Raw genomic sequence first — 12,237 nt, 5'->3', positions numbered from 1 at the left:
ATGACCTTAAAAATTCCTGTATACATATATGTAGATAAGATAAATATGATCTTAAAGAATCTTAAACTTTTGATCATACAAATACATCATTCATATTTGGTTATGTGGGACTGGGGTATTGATTGATGAATAAACAGAGTTCCGGTTATAGTTTTATGGTTACTTTATTTAATATTAGGATAAGTATTCATTTTTAGATAATACTAGATTTAAATGAACTAATGTTTAACATCTTTCGTCGTTTTTGTTAACACTTTTTGTCGTCTTCGATTCGTCTCTTTCGTCTTACTCTTATGGCTTTTCGTCTTAAACCTTTCGTCTTCTCAAATCTGTGTCGTTTTACTCTTAGTCTTTTACTTCCTCTGAGTCTGGCAGGCTTGCTAGACTCTCTTCTTTTTTATTTAATCAGCTGACTTAACTAGGGCTGGCAAAATAAAAATAGGATTACCAGACCGTTCTCACAGTTATGAATTGGACAGTACTACAAATTATTCATATATAAAAATGAGTAAAAATACTGAAAGCATACCTTAATCTTAATCAAAAAAAAAATTAAGCTATACTAAGATGAGGTTAATTATTACGTTATGTTAATTATTTAGTAGTTATTTAAATGATGTAGTTCCATTTAATGTTTTCTATCAAAATGTAGCCGCTTAAATTCATAAAACTTGGTAAATTTAACAAAATATTACATTTTTTTAACTTTGTGAATCTTTACAAACACTTTCTAATTATTTAAAAACCGGCAAATTTGAAGATCTACCACAAAAAAGTCTTTTCAATTTGGCTAAGTGTGTTGTCTGTGACCAAAATTTGTTACTTATTCAAAATGCTATTGCTTACGTTAGTTTAATTGGGAAGGGTTCGTCTTTTCCCTGACCTTACAATTGTGTGGTAAATTTAATGATTGTTAAGCATCTCGTATGCATTTTGTAATAACTTATGTCTGATGCCATCTAGCGTATGGTTATTTTGTGTTCGATATTATATTAATGGCATGACCGCAAGAGTTGCAATTTGGCTAAGCTGCACATTATCCACACTTCATTATGTTGCGAAACTGTATGTATGTGTGTGTTTTTGAGTATATATGTATCTACCAGATGCATACAAAGTTGCTGTGGCAAGCAAAATTCTTAGACGGTGCAGTTCAGTTTAGTTTAGTTCAATTTAGTTTAGTCATCAATACAATATTAATGATTATGTGGCGATCTGGTTATAGCCATGCACTTGCCCTATAGCCATAGCGAGGCATCAATTAGATGGAAGGAAATGCATAACTAATGTGGCTTTCTATTGAAAGTACTGTGAAGTAATATGATACAGATGGATGGAAAGCAAATTATAATTGAAGTAGCCAACAATTGAGATAGTCTAGGGAGGATAATGTACCATATACGTGCATATGTATACATAACTATATATATATAGATATAAATTGTATTGTTCAATCTCATTTGTGTGTGTATGTGTGTGTGCACATCAAGTGTGGCAAGTGCCATCAAGTACAGAAATTGCTTGAAATTAAATTTATGCCAGGCAGGGAGTCAGCAGGAAAGGATCCAACAATATCTGAAAATTAACAGGCACAAAAGAGACATATTCACCCAGGAGTCTACTAGGACGTATGTATGTGGTAGCAGCAGATGTTTACTTACACTGGCTAGTGTCTTCTGACCCTGGTTCTTGTTGTATCGTCTCCACCCGGTTTCTGTGCCTTTACAGCTTTTGCCATCAGCCACAATAAGTCAATGTCATGTGTGGCTCTCTTGCCTTTGGCGGTGGTCACTTGTTTCTGGGTTCATTTTTTCCTTTTTTTTTTTGTGATGAGAACCTTTGACTTTTTGGCAAGGTGCAGCAGTCCCCCCACCTCAGACCACTCCTACCATCCAACTAGTTTGTCCCAGTGCTTGCTTAATTAATATTGCATAAGCGCAGGCGCAAGTCCTGTCTTCATAATTATGGTCAGTCGGACAACGCTCTTACTTTATCCAGTAGAGCATTGTTGGGCTTGTGATTGTCTTGCAACATGAAAGAAAATTTATGCATCGCGTTTTCTTTTGTGTCCGGCTGCCAGAGAGGAGTGCATAAAACATATTTGCATATACAATATTATCCATATATGTATGTATGGACATACATACAGTCCGATATGCCTATAGACAGCCATAAGTGATGATGTGATGTGAATTTCTTTTTGGTACTTTCACAAACGAACATATTTTTATGCAAATTTCCGGCATGTTGTGGGTGGGTCAATAGCCAATTGTGGCCAGTCCATTGTAAATAACAGAAATTGCCATTTCACCACAATTCGGCTCAGTTGCCAGTCTTTGTGCATAGCATTTTAAAGCAAGTGACCATTGTCCTATAGTTATCGGAATAATAGGATCTTTGAAAGTTATTCAAATTAAGTTTTCGTACATGTTGACTATAAAATTGTTCAATGGTTTGTGCACAATATTGACAAAAACTATCTGAAAAGATGAAAAGTGACTTTCATTTATTATACAATTTTTTCTGAAAGAGGTTTCTAGGTTTCTAGAAGCCTAAACTTATATACCAATTTAAATATATTACTTTAAATTGATTCATTTATAATTCCCTTTAAATATTTTAATAATTCATTGTAGATCTGAATCAAAGAAGTGAATCGAAAGGAATACTTATATGAAATAAAATATTTCCCAACAAATCATTAACAATTCATTCCTTTCAACAGAAAAGAATCAGTAAGGAATTACGAATGAATCACAAAGAAAGCTTAAAATAGTACTCATAAAAAACATTTTACAAATGATAAAAAACATTTTATGAGTACTACTTTAAGCTTTCTTTGTGATTCATTCGTGATTCCTTACTGATTCAGTCATTCAAAATTCCCTAACGATTTGACAATAATTTATATACGATTACTTAATGATTCATTAATGATTTGTAAATGATCTTTTTTTGATTACAAAATGAATACTCAATGATTAAAATGATAAAGTTATAAATGATTACTGATGACTTTATGATTTATTCATGCTTTCCTAATGATTCATTAAGGAATCATAGATGAATGGATGCAAGTACAGATAGTTAATATGAATAAGCTACAATTTTAAGTAATTAGGCAACGTTAATTTAAAATATATTTTTTCTAGGCCGAAAGCCAGCTAAGAGAGGCACTTTTATGTAAACTTTAAAGTCTACTATCGGAGTCAGTTTACCTAAGTGTTAAGAAAAATAGCAAATCAATCAAATATCAATCAAATTACTAAAGGCCACTACCAATAGACCCAATCATTAGGTCATATTTTAATTGAATATTAAATAAATTTAAGAGATGAAACTGATCTTTGCTCTTTGTTTGGTTTGCTTGGTTGATTCAAGTACCATTAAGTTATCATTTCAAGTATTTTACTGTTAAAACATTAGACTAAGTAATATTGTTGGTATCTATGAATGTCAGATGGCATTAACTGGGTTGTTGCCATACTTTTCTCGTAAACATGCTAAACAAAATGGCATAAAAGTCAAAAAAAAGCCAAAAGGCACACCAAAAAAAGAGAAGAAACCAAACAGTAACAACAACAAAAAAAAGAAACAAGCAAATGCACATATTTTAATTAATATTTAACAAGAATATAACCAACATACATATATACGCACAGACACACACACATGTAGACATGTATGTGTGAACATACATAAGCGATGCTTATAATGAAATCTGAGCATTTGTTTGTGGGTGGCTTTATGGTTTATGGCTTTGGTTCTGGCTCTCTTTCTGAATTCATGCGTGTTTGTGTGTGTGTGTGTGTGTGTGCGTATTTTTGTATTAGTGTGAGTGAATCTGTTGCCTAGAACTTTTGACAAACTTTTGCTGGCTTGCCAATGTTGTTGTTGTTGTTGTTGTTGTTAAGGCCCGGCTGCTGTTGGTGTTGCCGCTGTTGCTGCTCATGTTGCTGCTGGCAACGTTAGCCTGGTCGCTGTTCACTTGCCTTGTTTTTGGTGAGTTTTATGCGGTTTTTGCAACAAGCACGTGCTTCTTCTATATATGTTAGCTATGCTATGCCATGTGTGTATGTATGTATGTGTGTCAGTTGTAAAAAAATCAGTGAAACCAAGTAGCATACTAGGCGGGCTCTACAAATGCCAAACAATTGCCAGGCAGCGAACTGTGGTAAACAAAAAAAAAAAAAACAGAAATAAGGCAAAAAAATGGGAATTTTAGTAACAACTGCAGCAGCTAACTGAAAATGCATATTGCAGTCGGTTTAGCTAACTGTTTCTGTACGAAAAAAAAAACATGGATTGCGATTTCAATAGACGCCCTCTACCGCACACACACACACACACACACGCACATACTCACTCTTTCACTAGGCACTCACTCCTGTTGAATCTCCCTAGAAATGCTTTGCAACTTTATATATATGTATGTGCATATATCTCTCTTTCTATCCTTCTCTTTCACTCCTTTTATATGTCCCTCTCCCTCTCGCTTTCTCTCTCTCTCTCTCTCTCTCTCTCTTTCACTTTCTCTCTCTCGCTCTCTCTCTTGTTCTCTATTATACTGCTAATTTGTCATGCAGCTTTCTCTTGAGTTGGCCATGCTTTATGCACTGAATAACACTAAAGTGCAACTAATTTGCACAAAAATATTCGGAATTTGAAATTACACTAAAAGAAATCATATACAAAGAAATATATTTACTCTTAACAATTATTAACAACAAACGAAATATTGTCTTTATAATTGACTATAACTTAAAATTAGTTACCTTATTATGGTTTGCAATCAAACAAAATAGAATGAAATAGTTATTAATACTGTTTCTACCCAATGTTATTAAAAGTAAATAAAATAACTAAAAATGCAGCAACTATTTTGAAACTCTAACTTCTGCTTTTTAAATTGAATTTAGCAACATCAATATACCATTTTATTCCATAAGAAATAATCATATTTTTTAAATTTTGAAATAGACAATTAAATGAAACGTCTTGAAGTATTATCAACATTTTGATTCTTTAAAAAAAACTATATTCCTGGGACACATATAGATTATATAGATTATATGCAGTCGTCGGTAGATGAGTTGTCTAAGTGGCCGAGTTAAGCCAAAGGCCTTAGTTGCCAGTGTTTGTAAAATATAGTTAGGTTGATTATCCTTTACGTATAATAATAATAATATAGATTATATAAACTCTCATGTCAAATGATCATATTTCATATTGATATAATGTCATCATTACATGCATGTTAAAAAAGAAGGATGCAAGGTAGAGCAGAAAATTTGTTTATCATTCGACTAATTAGATCGGAATGAAAGATAGGAGCAGAAATAAAAATTAACATTTGTCATCAATAGGTATGCCATTTTACAAAAAACTAGACTCAAACCGAAAGGAAAAGTTTCTTTAAAGGACTCTTTCATCTTGTTTTGAAATTAATTTCACTGCGAATATATGAAACTTCATTTGGAGCTAAGTGATTATTAGAGCCAAGTAATTATTATCAGTTGATGCTAATAAGTTAATGGAAAATTATTTAAATGAAATATCAAATATAAGGCGCCAAAGTATAAGTAGTGGAATGTTTTTTGAAATTGTCTATAACTTTAAATAATCTAAAATGCATTAACACATTGTCTATAAGAAGCTCTAGTTCTCAAATGCTTTTGAGGAGATAAAAGAGAAAACCTATTTCATGATAGCTTCAATGAAATGAAATCGCTGTCATTATAAATGCCAAGGATAAAGGACTTCTTTTAACTATTTGTAATTTACTCAGAGTTCAAACATTGATGTCCTGCTGATAGCCAAATTACTTTATAAGTTTTTTCTCTGTGCAATTGTAATGCGGCTTCCGTTCAACATAAAGCAACATGAAGAAAAACCCCGAATAAGTGAAACAAGGGACGAGAAATCTGTCATTATTGTTATTATGATTGTATTGTGTAATGTTTTTTTTTTTCTTTGTTCTCTTCAGTTTCTTCAGCAACTTGCGCACTTTTCTCCATCCGTTTTGGTACACCTCACACCTTTTATAGGGGGGGAAGGGCGGTAGAGGAGCTGTTGGCAGCTGTAGAGTGTCATCATGGCCAGCTGCTGTCCATCCTGCTTATTGTAATTGTTGTTCAACGAACTTTTCCTTTTTCCTTTTGCTTGCTGCTTGTTGTCGCCATGTTATTGTGCTCATCTTCTTGAACTCCGTTTCGGTTTCACTTTACCCTTAGTTTCAGTTTAGTTCTCGTTCGGTGTTGTGTTGCTTTTGTTTTTCTTAACGCTTTTGTTGTTTTGAAAGTGTGTTCTATGTGTTTTTTATTTTCCCTTATTTGCCACCTGCCGAAATAATGTAAGTGTCACTTAAAAGGAAAGGTAAAAGCAACGGCAACAGCAACAAAATTCTTAACCCTTTCAAGTAGAATGAACAAGTTGCTGTTGTTGCGGCATTGTTTGCACTTTCCTTTAATGACAAACATTTTGCGTCAACATGGCGTATACTTAATAATATTTATATAGGATTACATACAAATACGTGTATATAAACTATATAGTTATATGGCAGTGTTAATGCTTCCTGTTAAAGAGTTTACTAACCTCTGCAGCAAAAAAATTCCGGGATTAGTCAGCCACAAAATACATTTATATGGCAATCTTGTGAAGCAGTTGCTTAGTGACCTAAAACCAGACTGTGTTAGTTTTTGTCTAGCTTTAGTTAGAGTACCCCTATTACCTACTAATATAAAAGGGGTATGTAGGGAATGTCTAACTCAAAGCATATTACTAATATTTGTTTAGGGTTATATATATGGAATTTATATGTATTTTTATAGTTCTATTGATGCGGGTAGATTCAATTCATTTTCAGTTTAGCATAAATAACGCTAATGAGCTCTCTTTTTTTTTTATAGGTAAAACTAATTTCAATATGCACAAAAGTTTTTTCCATCAACCACAAATACATACACACACACACACACACACACACACCCAGACACACACACCTATATATAGAGTCTGGTGTCCACAACTTTTTAGTTAGTGCAACAACAAAAAAAAAAAAAAAGAAAACAGTAAAAAAAAAAGAGAGAAACTTTTGCGCTTAATGAACTAGTCACCGCAGCAGTCAGGCGACGACTTTGGGGTTACAACTGCTAATTAATTTACATTAGCAAATTGCAAGCAATGTAATTGACTTTTATTGGCATATATATGGCCAACAGCAGTAGCAAACACCAACACCAACAACAAAAACAAAATGTAATATTATTCATACACATGAATACATATATATCTATTTATAAAGTTATGCGCTAATCACCCACAACGGAGATGCATTTGCAGGGCATGACTTAATTAGAAACCAAGCTAAGTAGCAGGAAAATAAAGGAAGCAAAAGGGGGTGAAAAAATGAATAGATGGATACAACTGAAAGTACACGCTGACTTCATATTTTGGCAAATATGTGAGTGTATATATAAATAAATTGCTCAACTTGTTAAGTAAATGTTAGGCATTTTAATAGATATTTAATATATGTATGTATAAATGTACATACCTACAAAATTGAAAATCAATTTTAAGAATAATAAATTAATGTAAATTTCGAAACGATTTATACCAAAATATTGAAACACAATATTAAATATTATTGGCAATTGTTTGCAAATATTGCTATATTATAAAATATTCAATTGATAATTGTGCATAAAATGATTTAATATTTAAATATAAAAACTGATACATATTTTAAATAAATTAGATTGAATAAGTTAATCAAATAATAGTAGAAGTTATGGATAAATGATATATAATGTCTGAATTAGTGTTTTAGTTTTTTCTTTTACAAAAAACTATAACATCATGAAAAATAAATTATTCGGTAACCTCAATCGTTTCTATTATCCCCGACGGAACTATCTTTCAGTATTGCTTTATCGGGGGGAAAGTATGGACCAAAATGGTGACAAGTCTGAGTAGGTTGTACGTTGATTTATCAAAATCGGTTCCAAGTTACGGGCTGTATTATTGCCGTAAGTTTAAGCAAGGGAGTTTTGAGATAAACTCATCATATCTTTTGAAGTATTTCCTATTTCAAAAAATCATTTAAGAATGATATTTTCAATACTATAATAATTATAATTCGCTAATATTCAAATTAAATAAAATTTAAAACTTTTTTTTTTTAAATTATCAAGCTATTCCCAAAACAAAAGATTTAAAATGTTTTCAAAGTAATTATATTGAAACAAATAAATAGGTGCCATTTCTTTTGAAAATAAAACACGTCACATTATATTTGCAATTGGATTTGGTTTCATTTAAGGTAACAGATTTCACAGGTGCTATTAATTATAATACATATGGAATAAGAACAGTACCGACAAATTTCAATTTCCTCCAAATGAATATATCAAGAAATATTACTCATACGACTTGAGGTCACTAATGCAACGGCGATTCTGCTCTAATTAAGAAAATTAAAACATACATATATTTTGCTGTCAATAAGTGCCATAAAATATATACATACAAATATCAAATATCACGCATACGCCATGTTGAGATTAATTGTGCAATTTAATGAAAATTCATTGAGTACATGAGTTTATATAAATATCTATATACAACATTTATATACACTGCTGCAGTTTCAATTGAGTTTATATTTTGGTGTCATTGTTCGTTGCAATTGCATAGCATAAAAAATTTTGATGGCAAGCAAGATTTTTGGTTTAGAGACTTGGCACATTTGTCTATAAAACAACTTGGGAACGATAATTTGAGAAGGAGTGAAGCCAAAAGCAATAGCAACGCAGCATAGTACAGTTTACAGTTCCAGTTTCCAAGAACCAAAGGAAATGCTGGCAAACGCAACACTCTAAGGATTAATTTAAACGAGCGAAAAGTGAAAGCGCAGTTTCAGTTTTCCACCCCAGTCACCACCGTGGAGGATAGAGAAGATGAAGAGAAAAAGAAATTTATGTTTGATATTTGAAGAATTATATACATATTTTTGGCTTGGGACCCATGGAAATTAGGACAAACCAAAAGAAAATATACAACCCAACAACGGGGGCTACAGAGAATTCAGTCAGTCAAGTGAAATGATGCCAGAATGCCTTTTCGGACTCAGTTTTGGTCCATAAAATCATTAGCAGCAAATAGCAACGTCCGGTTGACGTGTGATAAATATATCGGAGACAGTAAAAGACCAAGAGAGTGTGGAAGATGCTTGTAAAAGGTATGTAGAAATAGGGGGGGACACTTTTCTACCCAGGGCTTCAGAAACATACGGCAACTCTGGAGAGTGTGAGTGAGTCTGTGTCCATGGGGGTTTCCATGCATACAAATGTACAAACAGTTTTAAATGGGGCGGCAGCAGGCAGCTAGCTAGCTGCTAGCTCGGCATGGCGCCAGGACACAGACTCTGTCCTTAGTCTGTATACATGGTCCCGATCCCTAGCCAGCAGGCAGACTGCCTCTCCTGTTTGCCAAAACGATAAAAACAGCAAAAAAGAAACACCAAAGGCAACAACAACAATAACAACAACAACGACAAGTATCCTGTCCATATACCACACCGAAAATGGTTGCTAAACAAGTTTTTGTTATCTGGCCTGATGCTGGGCGGCTGCGTTTTTCTATCGAGTGTTTATAAATGTTTTTCTATGTCCGTTGAATATGTGTGGTGGATGTGGTTCACAGATACATGTACACATATTCTATATATAGCTGTGCTTATTAGGGACACTCTTTGGTTGTAAACACATTTTAAAGGTAAGTTTTCTTCACTGGCTTCCTTTTTGCCCTTTTGGTTGAGTAATCAAGAAAACGATAATATTCAAATAGAAAGCCTTAGTAAAATTGAAATGATGTTGTTTTTCCTACGATCAGAGATAAATTAGAATTAGTGGGTGAATGACCCTCGTAAATTCTATACTTATTTAGTATATTTGAGAAAATATTTGGTAAGGATATTAAGAATAATAGGAAATTTTGAATATCTTAATTAGCCAGATTTTACTATGAAAGGTTCATTTGATTTCTAGAAGTGCAATGTTGAAATATTTTGTGAATCGTTTTGGATATTTAACAATATTCATCAGAAATGAGATAATTTACCTTAGACTTAGACTTTTGTTTAACAAATTTTCATATATTATATTTATGGTTTCTTACACAACTTTACTATAGTAGCAAAAAAATAGTTAAAGTCTTAGACTAGCAGGTTAACAGCTATAAACTTGTTTAATGTAGACTCAGACTAAGCATCTTGGATTAAATTTAATAGATAGTGAGTTTTATATAGTATAGAGATAAAGCAACGATAGACTCTAGAGCAAAATATTTTAAAAATAAGGATCAAAAATTTTGCAAAAATTTTTTTTTTAAATTTTGTAACATTTTTGTCCATTTTATTAAATGAATAATGTGAAATTATTTTTCTGAATCATATTCTGAAGATCTATTTCCTTCAAAATGTGTGCTCTATATGATTTCAATTGTTTATAAGTTGCTTAGATATTTTGTATAATAGTTGGTTAACATTTCATAAAAAGAAAATTTCTTTTGTAATAATTGTCATCTATTTTTGAAATAGATATCTTATGACTTAAAGAAAATTGAATAACTAAGATATTTATCAATAATATTTAATAATTTTTTAAAACCATTTTTTTTTAGAAAAATTTTATAAAAATCATTACCTTAGGGCAAAAAATTGAACGAAATCTAATTTCTGACTTGTCTTCTTATATAAAAAATCCAAATATAGGAATTCTGAAACCAATAAGTTTGCGGGTTGAACACAGAGCCTTTTCAGTTAAGCAAAATGGAATTTGTTACTTTTTATTTGTCTGAAATACCAAGTAGTTAACTTCATTTGATAGCAATTCTTATAGCTACTTTAAGTGTTAATGATGTCTTTTATAGCTGTGAAAGCGATAGAACACATTTGCGGCTATAATCTAAGTAATTTTATGTAGAATGTCCTATAAGAAGGATTAAAGTGACTTAAGAAGTTTTTGAGTATACTCATAAATTGTTGTGAAACTATTATCAGTTGGTAGTAAAATTGCAAGTTTTTGATATAAGAATCACCCTAATGTGTGAGTGTGTAAGTGTGTGTGTGGGTCTTTTGCATGTTATGTGTCCTGGACCCTATACTCACCGCAAAACTCTCTGATTTAATTTTTGTGCAAAATTGTTAACTGGCTTCTTTTTGGTTTTTCCTTGTTGTTGTTGTTGTTGTTGTTACTGTTACTGTAGTGTCCAACACTTGCATTTAAAATTAGTCGCTTGTAGTCGCTGCGGTTGTCAGATTCCTGCTGGTGTTGCTGCTCATGTTGCTGTTGTTCTTGGTCTACAATGAAACTGTTTTCATTTAGCAACTCTTTGGCAGCTTGTTTCATAGATATATATACATACATATACCTATTATATGCATATATGCAGTTTGTAATTAAATTTAACATCGCTTCCCTGACAGAATGATCAACAGGATGACGCACAATATGCTTCTTGATTGTCATGTCTATCTATGTATATGTTGTGTTTATGTGGACATGCATATGTGTGCGTCGATGTCAGTGCGTGTGTTCTTGTCATGAAATTTAATTAGATGCCTGTTAAAAAGTTTTGTTGCCTTAAGCAACGCTAATCGCCCATATTTATACCATTCTCTAATATCAATCAAATTAGTTTGTTTCAATAATGCAAAAGGCATAATTTCATTCAACACGAATACCATTCTGTCTTTAAAAGTAGCCGATTTTTGTATACCCTGTAAATGGATGTTTTTCCAATGGGTTTTGCATAAGTGACTGAAAATCCTAACGCTCGGTAAGCTCTAAGCGATCTTGGAAGGTTTTTCATTTGGCTTTAGCATTTTTCAATATGATAAAAACTCGCTTTCAGGGGATGACTTCGATTCATGTCTAAATCAATTAATGAACTGAAAGTTCTTCTAAAATTAGAACTACTTGTTTTTATTTGGCAAATAGCCGGCAAAGCTATAAATACTTATTTGGCCTAAGTTTAAGTTTATTTTGTTTTAAAAAAAATTGATCGTCTTTAACTTATTGTTAGATAATAGATTATAGAACTAAATAGACATATTTCTTATGTGTTAAGCCTTCACTTGATATTGTAAAATGATCACTTAACTTACTTAATCTTTATCTTGATCTTAAGATAGAAAGAAATTACTAGAAATAAATAAGTTTACTTTGGTAC

This window comes from Drosophila willistoni, assembly GCF_018902025.1.
Source record: "Drosophila willistoni isolate 14030-0811.24 chromosome 2L unlocalized genomic scaffold, UCI_dwil_1.1 Seg196, whole genome shotgun sequence".
NCBI lineage: Eukaryota > Metazoa > Arthropoda > Insecta > Diptera > Drosophilidae > Drosophila > Drosophila willistoni.
Note: the sequence above shows the minus strand (reverse complement) of the source record.